This window comes from Urocitellus parryii, chromosome 6 (assembly GCF_045843805.1).
Source record: "Urocitellus parryii isolate mUroPar1 chromosome 6, mUroPar1.hap1, whole genome shotgun sequence".
Taxonomy (NCBI): domain Eukaryota; kingdom Metazoa; phylum Chordata; class Mammalia; order Rodentia; family Sciuridae; genus Urocitellus; species Urocitellus parryii.
In genome coordinates, this window is record NC_135536.1 from 118,788,988 (window position 1) to 118,801,059 (window position 12,072).

Consider the following 12,072-nt stretch of genomic DNA (forward strand, 5'->3'; position numbering starts at 1 on the left):
GAGAAGCACCCTTCCCCAGGGGCAGCAGTGTGGGGATCAGGGCAGCGGGGTCGGCACCGTGCAGGGTGGGGTGGGAGTCAGAGGAACCAGGTTCTGCATCTGCCTCTGCCACCATCCCGCGGGCGACTGTGGGAGAGTCCCCTCCGCTCTCTGGATCTCCATTTCCTATGTCCTGTGGCTGGGAAGGGCACGAGTGTGGGCCTGAGCTATGTTGTCCAGTACTGTAGCCACGGGCCACCTGTGGCTGTAGAAATCAAAATGTAAGTTAACACAAGGAAAGAAAAAATCAGTCACAGCATTTCCATACGAGCCCACGGCTGGTGGCGACCCTGGGGGACAGAGAGCACAGGTTCAGAACACCCGCCGGGGGGGGGGGGGGGGGGGGCTGGGCTGGAGCCCGTTCCCAGGTCCACTCAGCCCTGATGTGCTGCCGTTCTGGATCCCCGTCCTTGTGCCGTGGTGGGGAGCCACCTGGAGCTCAGGGCGCGAATCGAGGCCTAAGGAGTTGGTGGGACCTGGGGAGGGGTGACTTCCCAAGGCCAGGCCTCTGGAAGGGTGGTGTGGAATCACCACGCCCCGTCTCCCTCCCAGAGGCCTCTGGTGGCCTGGGAGAGAGGCTGGGAAGAGGATGGGGTCCAGAGGGTGGCCCCCAGCCCGCGATGGGCCCAGGGACCTGGTGCAGAGGCAGAGTCTGTGGCCCCTGGTCCCCGAGTGCAAGGGCACTTGGACACGCAGGACTCGCTGTCCACGCCAGAAGCACAGCCCTCGTTCCCCAGGTGGAGCGCCGTCCCCAGTAGTACGTCTCGGGCAGTCCAGACTAGGGACCACAGGGGGCTGCCTTGGTCTGCAGGGCCGCTCTGGCTGCCTCCGCTCTGGGCTGAGTCCGGGGACAGCCTGCAGGGACCTGGGGAGGGGGACTAAGACGCCAGGGCGAGGAGCAGATGAGGGACTCCCCCAAAGTGTGGCCCCATCCGCCGACTCCCTGGGCCCATGAGCCCCTTGTCCTCCACGGGGACTCCACTGCTCACTCTCCGTCCCCTCTTCTCTAGGACCCTGTGGCCATGTCCTGGCGGCCTTGAGCCTGTGGGCTGCACGGCCTCCTGCCCACATCTCCAGACCAGCTCCGGAGCCTGCCCTTCTCCCCACCCTCCGCGAGCTTCAGGACAGCAGAGAGCAGCAGCAGCCACGGTAGGTGACCTCCCCAGGCTGCCCACTCCCTGGCTTGAAGGAATACCTATGCTTGTGGGTCCCTAGAAGAGGGGCCTTTCTAAACACTATCTGTCAGAATCCCTTAGGTTGTAAAGAGCAAAAATAAAAAAAACAAACAAACAAAAACAACCTATTTTAATAAAATAAAATTATCAGCTCATGTAACCAAAATGATAGGCTGGGCTTCAGGCAGAGCTTGATCCAGTGGTTCATGCGAACGGGATCTGGTTTCTGCCTACATTCCTTCATGCCTTTTCCTTGGTGATGGCTGACCCTCGTGACATTTGACGTGATCTGGTGGAAAGATGTCGTTTCTGGGGCAGTGTGCTTCTAGGTTTAAATCTGGGGTGGAGGGTGAAGGAAAAAAAAATCTGCTTCCATGCTAGAACAGATAAAAGATCCATGGTAGATGTCTTTGGACTTACTGGCCGTGTTTGGATTATCCTGAACCTTTAACTGTGTCCACAAGGCAGGGTCCCTGCGTGGCTCAGCTGAGAAAGCCCCGTTTGTGGAGGGCCGTTCTCCAAGGAGGGGGGCACGGTGAGCTGCGAGGCTCCACATCCAGCCCCTGGGGAGGGGTGTTCTGGCTGCCGAGGGATCTGTCCGGGCCACCAGTCAGCACAGGATGGCGAGCCTGTGTCCCCGGCCCGGCCAGGCTCCTGTCTCCTCACGTCTCCTTTTGCTCCTCCTGCCATCGGGGCCTGGCTGGTGACGGGTGGGTCCTCAGCCCCTTCCCTAGGGTAAGACCCGTCCACCTCCAGCCTGTCTTCTCCCCTGTCCCTGCCCTTCTCTCCCCGGAGATCCTCTTCTCCGCTCACCCTCGGCCCTGTGGTTCCCCGACCTGTGATGCCTTTCTTGCTCTCTACCCATCCTGTTTTTCTCTTTTTTAATGTTATTGTATTTTTTATACATTTGATTATATTTATCTTTATGTGGTGCTGAGGATCAAACCCCGGGCCTCACACATGCTAGGCGAGCGCTCTACCACTGAGCCACAGCCCCAGCCCCCATCCTGTTTTTCCAGGGCCACTTCAGGTCCCTTCTTTTCCAGGAAGCGTCTGCTGACTGTTCCAGCCAGTGGTTATCTCCCCTTCCAGGTAGGAAGACCAAGGCTCAGTGTGCCTTTCCTCACAGAGATTCTACTGGTTCCTGCATCCGTGCCGAAGGGTGTTGCTCTTTTTGCCTTGACTGCTAGGAAGCTCGTAGACAGTTGGTGGTCCATCTCTGATAAGTGTTCAGGGTGCAGTTGCCCAATAACCTTATCTCTTGTTTTGCCTTCCTTCTTCCAATGTTTTCCTTGTCCTGATTTCTGCTCTTCCTTTTTAGCTTGTGATTCGGTTCTCAGTGGCCTCAGAGTCTTTGGGAGGAGGCAGGTCTAAATCACCAAGAGTGGTGGTGAACAAGATATTGACACCGACTGTAGCCAAATGTGAGGTCTTTGCCTTCCTAGGGCCAGCTGGGGTAGGGGCTCTCCCCGGGCCGGGGTGGGGCCTGTCTACCAGGAGACACCAACGCCTGACCATGGTGTCCTGGTACAATGCCCGCCCTGCCCTCCGTGAGCTGGGAACCGCTCTGTTCGGCTCCCAGCCCTCTTCCCTCCTCCCTCCCCGTCTTATCAGAAGCTAATGAAAGAGGCTGGGAAACCCAATCCTCTGGTAATTAAATTTACTTAACGGGTATTCAAGTGGAGTAATGAGAAGTTTAATGCAGTGATTAGATTTTTCTTTAATTAATTAAAATGAGAGCCATGTGTCTTGCCAGCAAACCAACTTGACCCCATGCTTGAGAGCGGCCGGCGGAGGCAGTGGGCTGCTTGGCCAAGTGGGCAGCGGGTCATGGCGACGCTGCCCTGCCCTGGCGTGGCATCCTCCAGAGTCAGCCTGGCTCTGATGTCCACTCAGGCCAGCCAGCTCCTGTTTCTGAGCCTCACAAGCACCAAGGACTGTCACCCGGGGCCCAAGGATCCAGTCCCCGACTTTGTCAGACAGGAGGGTCAGCAAGGGGTGCGGGAAGGGAGCAGGAGGACTTCCGTCCCTGGCAGGAGGAGGTAGCTCAGGTGGCGCATCTCAGTGCCACCAGCCAGTGGGTACTTCGCCTGCAGGTTCCCCCAGGCCTGGGTCGGCCCTGATCATCCGGGCTCACAGAGGTAGGGGAGGGTAAGAAGAAATCTGAGACCACCCCCAAAGCACGTCCCCCTCTGGGCTTGGAAATAGGTCCCCGGAGGCTGGCCAGGCGCTGGTTCCTGGAGGCCCAGGGCAGGTGTGGGGACGCACTCCCTCCTCCAGCTCCTCTGCTGTGGCCAGGCAGTGGCCAGGGCAGAGGGCAGCTGGGAATCCAGCAGAGCTTTCTGGAGGGGACTCTCTTGGGTCAGTCAGGGTGAGAGCAGGCAGAGTAGGGACCCAGAAGACAGGCCCTGGCCCTCCAGAGGGGACGGGTTACTTTCAAAGCAGCCGGTAAGCTGGGAGAGTCCTGGGCTTGCACAGTGTGGGCGGGAAACGTCCTTGTTGAGCTTGACCCTGGCCCCACAGTGGGCCCTGCTCCTGGACAGACTGGACCGTGGTCCTGGTCCTACGCTGAGCTCTGACCACACACTGGGCCAGCGGAGGACCAGGTGCTGGGGTGGGAGGAGTGGGTGGCCCTGGCTGACCATTCTGCCAGCTCTGCTGGCCGTGGGCACGACTGCTGTGCCAGAGCCCACTCGGAAATGGCCAAGACGAACCAGGCACGGTCCCTGCCCACAAGGCTTATGGGGGAGGCCAAAAAAAAAGTTACCAAATAAAACAGAGATAAGAGCACCAAGTGACCAGAGCTCAGGAGGGGGTGGCCCAGGGCACCGTGGATCTGCATGTAGAGCAGTCCTCGGGAAGCAGGCGGGAGGTGGAGGTGCTGGAGGCTGAATCAGGGCCACTGAGGAGTGAGGAGGGTGGCACCTTGCAGGACTTGGTGGCCACCCAAGAACTGGCCATGACCCTCAGTCGTGATGAACCAAGGAACTCGTGAGTCAGGGGTGACCACATACTGGACATGGGGCTGGTAAGGACAGCGTTCAAGGGAGGCTCGTGTGTCCATTTCACAGAGGAGGACACCGAGTGCAGCCCTGGCGGGTGCTGCTGGGCCTGAGGCAGCCAGGCGGGGCGGTTCCAGGCTGCCCATGGTGTCCCAGTCCCGTGTCCCGGGGAGCTAGCTGAGAGCTGAGGTCTCGCTTCTTGCCCGTCCTTCTCCCCCACCTGGGTGGACACAGCCTGGGCCCTGGAGCCACTCAGGGGAGCCTGGCTGGTCAGACTGGCAGCCAGGGCTGTGGGTGGGGGTCTCCGGCTGCAGCTGGGGTCAGGGTGGGGGAAGTGAGGTGGGCCTTGGCGGGGCAGGGACTGGGGGCTGAGGGACTACCCCAGGAGTGAACGTCTTCTGCTTTCTTCCCCCGGATGCCCCACACCCCTTCTCTCATTCCAAGACTCAGCCCTTCTGAAGACCTATCTGAAGCCACCCCAGCCGCCCCCCTCCCCCTTCCCCTCCCCCCTCCCCTCCCCCACCTCCCCACTCCCTCCCTCATGCAGAGGAACTGAGGTCACAAGCTCCGCCTCTCCTGTTGCAGGAAGGCTGAGGCTGGGATGGCATTGTCTGGAGTTGACTTTTCAGCCACACACGTTGTGTTATTTCCCAGGGACAGGGGACCTGGGGAGGCAGGAGCGCTCTGTACTTAAGTGGGGTCCCCTGGGACCACCCTCCCTGGGTTCCAGGTGCTCTGACCCCTGGCCTTGAAGCTGGGTCACATCCACAGGTGAGGTGGCCAGGCGCGGGAACTCGGCCAGGTCACACTGCTGACTGCAAAGTGGGGCTGCCCAGGTCCTGGGCTCCAGCCAGCCCCTCCTTGACGTGATGGGTGGTGGGGCAGCTCCCCCCTCTCTCTCTTCAAGGCCCCCCCATCCTCCTCCCTCCCAGCCTCCCCTGCCACTTCCCGCCTTGTCCTGTGCTCTGGACAAAACCAGTGACTCCCAGCACCCCCTCCAGCTGTCCCTGTCCCCTGGAGGGACTCTCCCCTTGTCCCCTCCACCCACGTGCCTTTAGCCTTTTAGTCTGGGTCCTGATGCCTCTCTGGACACCCTGTCTGCCTGGGCCCCCCAGGGCCGCCCCCTCCTCTGGACCCCATCTGCAGCTTCCTGCCTGCCCCCTCTTAGATCCGGCCTCTGTGCAGACTTGAGGTCAGGGGAAGTCACTCCCAGGGCCTGACACACAGTAAGTGCTCAGGAGGTCACTGGAGTCCTCTACAGACCTGTCCCTTCCCTTGCTCACTGCTGCTCCTCTGCTGTCCTGGGTCCTCTGGCCCCTCGCAGGGTTAGTCTCAGCCCTGCCCACCATCCCCGAGGAGACCAGCCCCTGTCCCGGGGAGAGGGACGCCTCCAGCTCCAGGGACTCCTGTGCCCTCCACTGCCCAGGGCCTGGGGCAGGTGCAGGGCACACAGGCTCAGGCCAGTCTGAGAGCCCAGCAGGTGCAAAGGCCTCACCTGTTACATGAGGGGCTGACAGACCCCCCCGAGGGTGGCAGGAGGATCAAGGGAGGCTCAGAGCACAGCCCCTGATGGCGTGCACTCCCTAGATGTCACCTGTCACCACTGCCGCCTGAGCAGTGGCCCCACGAAGGCAGGGTGTGTGGTGGTGGCGGTGGAGGGTTCAGAGATTTCCGGAAGGTGGGGACACAGGAGCAACATGGGAGATGAGGCACAGGGGGCAGGAGAGGGCATTCCAGGAAGAGGGACAAGCAGATATTTACTCAAACAAAAAAACCAAAAAACCACCTGGCCCAAAGCAGAAGCGTATCCTGTAAAATAGGAAGGTCCCCTTTGGCCCTGACACTGCCCTCTGCCAAGGTCCCACTATTATTGGTCTGGTGTGTCTCCTTCTAGAACTTTTTATCTGCCTTTACAAAAATTGGTTATGTATTTAAAAAAAAACAGGTGGAGTTGGATTTTGTAGCACGACTCTACAAGTCCCATTTCTCACTCGCCAGCGTATTGTGGCATCTGTCAATGTCACGACACACAGATCTGCCGTGTTCTTTTTAATCGTTGCCTAATATTCCATTGTTTGAACAGAGTGTAATTTATGTAACTAGTCCCAGGTTGATGGATATTTAGGTTGGCTTCCATTTTTCACTCTTGCAAATAATGCTTCCATGAGCATCCTTGTAGATACATCTTACTGACACACGTAGGCATTTCCATAGGATAGATTTCTAGATGTGGAGTTGCCGGGAAAGAGTATGCTTGTTAAATTTTGACAGTTACTGCCGTTTTGCTTTTCCAAGTGATTGGGCCAGTTTAGAAGCCCACCCTTGGTCTCTGAGAGTGACCGTTTCCCCACACTGTCCAGGACATTATCAGTCTGGTTAATTTTTGCCTCTCTAGAAAAATCCCTCTCTCTGTGGTTCCGGCACTCAGTTGGCTTCTCCCCGGTGAGGCCGCGCATCTCTCCCTGCAGTTATTGGTCATCTGTATTTTTCCTCTGTGAATTGACTGTTCAGATCCTTTGCCCATTTTTCTTTTCTTTTAGCCTTTTCCTTATTGTTATAAAGGAGCTTTTAGTATATCAGGAATTTTAAAACTTTCCCCCGTCCTGTGTGCAGAAATAATGTCCCCAGTCGGCCGTTTGTCTTTTTAACTTTGTTTAGGGTACCTTTGGCCATAGAGAAGCTGTAGATCTTTATTTAGTCAAAGCTGCCAGAGTTCTCCTCTGGGCTTCTGAGTTCTGCATCTGGCCTGGCGAGACTTCCTGTGAGGGGTTTTTAAGCAGAAGAGGGATGAGGTCAGATCTGTGACTGGGAGAGGTTGTTCCGATTTCCCACGAGTGGCAGTGGGCGGAGGGGGGACAGAGAGCAAGAGGGCAGATGCAGTGGAGACCCTTAGGTCTCCACTGGATGGGGATGGGGCAGGATGGGGCTAGGAGAATGGGGGAGAAGATGAGTTTGAGACGGGATCTGGAATTGGCTGACCGTGGACGTGAGGCAGAGGGAGGGAAAGAGGAAGGACCCTGGAGTGATACTCGGGTGTTTGGCTTGGGGACAGCCGAGGCCACCCCACCCTGAGCTGGAGTCAGGACTGGTGCACAGGGGCACTTACATGTGAGCCCTTACGTGTGCACACACATGTACATGCTCCAAGAGCATCTTGGGGGATTCTGGAGATGGTACATCTGTCCTGTGGCTCCGTGGAGGAGGGTGCCCACTTCTTGGGGAGTATCCGTACCGGGAGCCATTGCGCTCTCTGGGTCGCTTGCCGTCTCTTTGATCTCTGCTACTTTATGAAGTCTGGTGTGAAGGACGAGGACCAGACCAGAGATGGGAAGTAACCTGCTAAGGGTCACAGAGCTGGTCAGTGGCAGAGGGAAGATTTTTTTAGCCAACTTAGATCCAACCCTCCATAGACACGACTCCTGCCGATGGCATCGAGGAGCTTCCTTTCATTTCCAATGTGACCCACCCAATGTCATTGGGGACGGTTGCTGGAGCTCTGGTGCCTGGGCTGGAGGTGCAGCCCCATTCTTTATGAGGCAAGTCATTCCACATTTCTGGCTTCAGTCTCCCCATTCTGAAAATGGGGACGGTCACGACAGTGGCCTCCTAGACATGCTGTGGAATTGAGTCAGTATATAGAGAGTCCTTGGCACAGGGGGGCTTCCTTGGGTGCTACCTGATATCGGTGACAGTGGCAGCAATGGCGATCGTGCCCACTCACCTTGGTGTCTCCTCCTCTCCCTACCCCCCATCCGTGCCACCCCATCCCTGTGCCAGCTCCTCCTCCGTCCCCACAGGAACTTCTTTCACCATGAGCCTTTGAACCTCTGTCCTGTTTTCAGCCCCAAAGCCTTTGGTGGACACTGAACTAAAGCCCAACCAATCAGCAGGAACCATTCAGAGGAAACGGGTTCACCTTGCCCTCGGGGACTTCTTCCCCAAGCCGTTCTGCTCGGGCATTTTCCACCAGCCTGTGCACTCACCCACCACTGCCCGACTCCTGAGAACCACACCAGAAAGCTCACGTTTAAAACCCCTTCCTCCCTGAGGAGGGTCTCCTGGAGCCAGGGATCTGAGCTGACCCCAGCCCAGCTGACCCCAATTTAGCCAAGAGCCATCCCCAGATCCCTGACCCTGGGACAGTCGTTCTTTCCATCACTGGCCAAAGCACTGTCCACAGGGAATAAAAATAGAAAGCAACCAGGTACAGGGGCACACGCCTGTCATCCCCGTGGCTCAGGAGGCGGAGGCTGGAGGATGGCGAGTTCAAAGCCAGCAGCCTCTGCAACTTAGTGAGACTCTGTCTCTAAATAAAAAAGAAAAGAAAAAAAGTGGAGGGCACAGCAGATTCCAGATTCCAGAGCAGGGCGTCTCCTCTTGAGCTCAGCTAAGCAAATCCAGTAGCTTGAGACCCGTGGATGCAAGGTGTCCAAACTGGGTGGCAACTTCGCCTTTACTCACTTACCACGGTGGATTCCTCATCCTCTAAACGAGTTCCCAGATACATAAAGCCTCTGAGGAAGATATCGAGCCACGACTGCTGTTTCCTTGTCTGATTTTGTTTCCAGTTTGGGGCATCAGCCTCGCCCTTTAATTCTTAACCAAAACGGAGCTGGAGCCTGTTTATCCTCCCCGACACGGAGCAGCCGCACCCAGCAGCCCGCACCCTCTGTTAGGTCTTCTTCTGGAAGCCCCTGTCCCCAGGGTCCCACGGGCCTGCCTTTGTCCCAGGGGCTCCTTCCCTTTTATCCAGCTCTCCCCTGCACCCTGCGCACCACAGTTTACAGCTACCCTGGCCCAAGGGCAACCCCACGTAAACTTTTGGGTGAACAGAGACAAATCGTGGAATCGGTACCTGGTGCTCACAGGCAAGAAACTCAGGTTTGCCTGGAAAGCCATCACCATAGGAGAGTCTTTCTAATGGCCTGGGGGAGCCTGGATTATACCTGGTTTTTTTTGGGGGGGGGGAGTGGGGGGTGTGTTTCACTGTAGCCAGGTCTCACTTCTGAGAAAAAGCAAAACAAATTTATTTCCGGGTGTCTGCAGACGTTAAGGGCTTTTCCGGGGTGGCTGCCAGTGCCCCTGTTCTCCTGGGGGGCCGCCTCTTTCCCCTGTCTTCATTACCCCCCGCCCACCCCCAGCTCACAACATTGAAAGTGATCCTTGCCAAGAAGTGCCAGGAAGTTCACGCAGACGTACAGTGAAGCTGGCAGCTCATCGCCGTCGCAGCCCCAAGCCCCCGTAGGTCCCCCCCCACCCCATAGGTCCCATCCAGGGCAGATGAGCGGGGACCCCAGAGCCTTCCTGAGAACTGGTTCCAGACCCAAGACACAGAGAAAGTTCTGAAGAGGCCTCAACCTTTCTAAAGTCCAGCTCAGATCCTTGAAGGTGGTCCCAGGTCCCCACTGTCACGGAGATTCCACCGCCAGCCTCAGTTCACACCTCCCTTCTCCACGTGGGACGGGTCCGGCTGGCGGATCCCAGCGCAGGGCCTGGAGGCTCCCCCTTGTTCTCTCCAACTGGGGAACGAGATCACTCTATTTCCCCCGACACCTCACTTAGCTGCAGGCTCCCACTTAAGTTCAGTCACATAGAAAATCATCCACACGTGTGTCAAACCAAACCTAGCACAGATATGTGCCCCCAGGGGCCAGAGGAGGTGTGGAGGACGGGCAAGGCTGCGCTGTCGTCGGGACTCAATGACGGTTCCCTTCCTCTTTCCTCCATTTCCTTATGAACTCCTGTTCCACGTCCAGTGTGGGAAATGAGAAGACCTCCGGTCCACACAGCCACTCGGGGATCCAGGATGCTGCTCTACCGTCTGGAAATGTGCTCTCCAGTCACTGTGGGGAGGAGACCGTGGGTGGGGGGTCATGCCCTGGCCCTTAGATGCTTTGGCCCAGCGTGAAGCACATGGCTTTGGTTCCCAGACCTTTGGCCAGAGCTTCTCATATTGCAAACTGTGAAAGAGCTGAGGAGATAGGGAGGGAATATTCTGACATGGAATGCACAGTGCAATAAATTCTCTGGTATCAAGGTCGTTGTAGGACCCTCGTCAACATGAGGGTTTCAGAAGAGCCAAAGCCACAGCTTCCTGGTCACTGTCCTCACTGGGGGTGTACAAGTGGCTGTTGTAGGCCATATAACGTCCTGATTATGACTACAGACTGTGCCTGCTGAACCCCAGGATCCGAGTGTGGCTCAGCACCTCATTTATGTGTAACCTTGCTCAAGTGCCTTCTCTCTGCCTCAGTTTTCATCCTTGTATGGGAATATGGATAGCACCTATCTTTCTTTGAGTGGTTGCAAAGATGAAATGGGTTACTATTTGCACAGTGCTCAGAATTGTACTGGGCACATGATGGGATTTATAAATGCCAGCCCTCACCACCACCACTATTGAGTTCCAGATATAGTTCTAGGTGTGGGGAGAATAGATGTCAAGGCTTCTGCTCCCATAGATGGTGGGGGAGATGGAAAACGAACAGGTGAATAATTACTTGAAGGTGACCGTTTCCAATAGTGGTGGTACTAAGGAAAATCAAACACATGTTTCTTATCATTAGTTATTAGGGAAATATAAATTAAACCACACTGAGGTCCCACTGTGTATCATTACAATGACCTTTTAAAAAACTGGTTAGACCAACATAGGATGAACAGATAATGATGAATGGATAAAGAAATCAACAGATGAATAGATAAAGGAAATGTCACACACACACACAGTAGAATATTACTCAGCCTTAAAGAAGAATGAAATGATGGCATTTGCTGGTAAATGGGTGGAACTGGAGACTGTCGTGCTAAATGAAATAAGCCAATCCCCAAAATCCAAAGACCAAATGTTCTCTCTGATAACGTGGATGCTGACACACAATTCGGGGAGGGGCAGAGAACAGAAGTTCATTGGATTAGACAATGGGGAATGAAGGGAAAGGAGGGGGATGGGAATAGGAAAGACAGTAGAATGAATGGGACATAACTTTCCTATGTTCCTATATGAACACACGGCCATTGTTAACTCCACATGATGTTCAACCACAAGAATGGGAAGCTATACTCCATATATGTATAATATGCCAAAATATGGTCTACTGTCATGTATAATTAAGAATAAAAATTTTTAAAAAATTGATACCATGAGCCTTGCGGAAGATAGAGAAACTGGACCTTCCTAGTTTGCTGGTGAGAGAATCACACGACTACTTTGGCAAACAGCTTGGTAGTTTTTTACAAAGTTAAAAGGATGCTCACTATACAACTTGGCCATCGACTGCCAGGTACCTACCACAAGAAATAAGAACTTAGTTCAGGCAGAAACCCGTCTGTGAATATTTGTACTGGCTTTGTTCATAATCTCCCAAAACTGATAACGATCCAAATGTTCTTCAACTAACTAGTGAATGGATGAACAATGGAATACTACTCAGCAATTGAAAAAAAAAAAAAAAGAATGAAGTTCTGGCATGAGACAACACAGATAAATCTTGAGTGCCTTGTGCTAAGTGAACCAAGCCCTGCTCGCGGCTACATAGAGATGCCTCCCTTGGTAGACACTGGAAAAGGCGAAACTGCAGGGACAGAAAACAGATCTGTGTTGCCAGGGGCTGGGAGTGGGACGTGACTGCAAAGGGACAGCCCTTGGGATTTGGGGACCTGATAGAATTGTTCTATACCTTGATGGAGGTGGTGCTGACCTGACTGCAGGCAGCTGTTGAAGCTCATGGAACTGCACACCAGAAAGGGTGGATCTTACTGTGGGTGAATTACACCTGGGTCAGCCTGCCTGGAGGAAGGCCCACCGTGGGACTGTCGAAACAGGGACATGATCAGTAACGGAGGCAGGCAGTGGG

General features: G+C 55.3%; 1 protein-coding gene across 1 annotated transcript in view; it reads left to right on the forward strand.

The window, feature by feature from the left end:
• The first annotated feature begins 1,104 nt into the window (after positions 1-1,104).
• Positions 1,105-12,072, forward strand: part of Lingo1 (leucine rich repeat and Ig domain containing 1) — a 70,545-nt gene continuing 59,577 nt past the window's right edge. The window contains exon 1 of the mRNA XM_026387797.2: positions 1,105-1,188. The gene's annotated coding sequence lies outside the window, so the exon portion shown is untranslated. The remainder of the gene's footprint in view (positions 1,189-12,072) is intronic.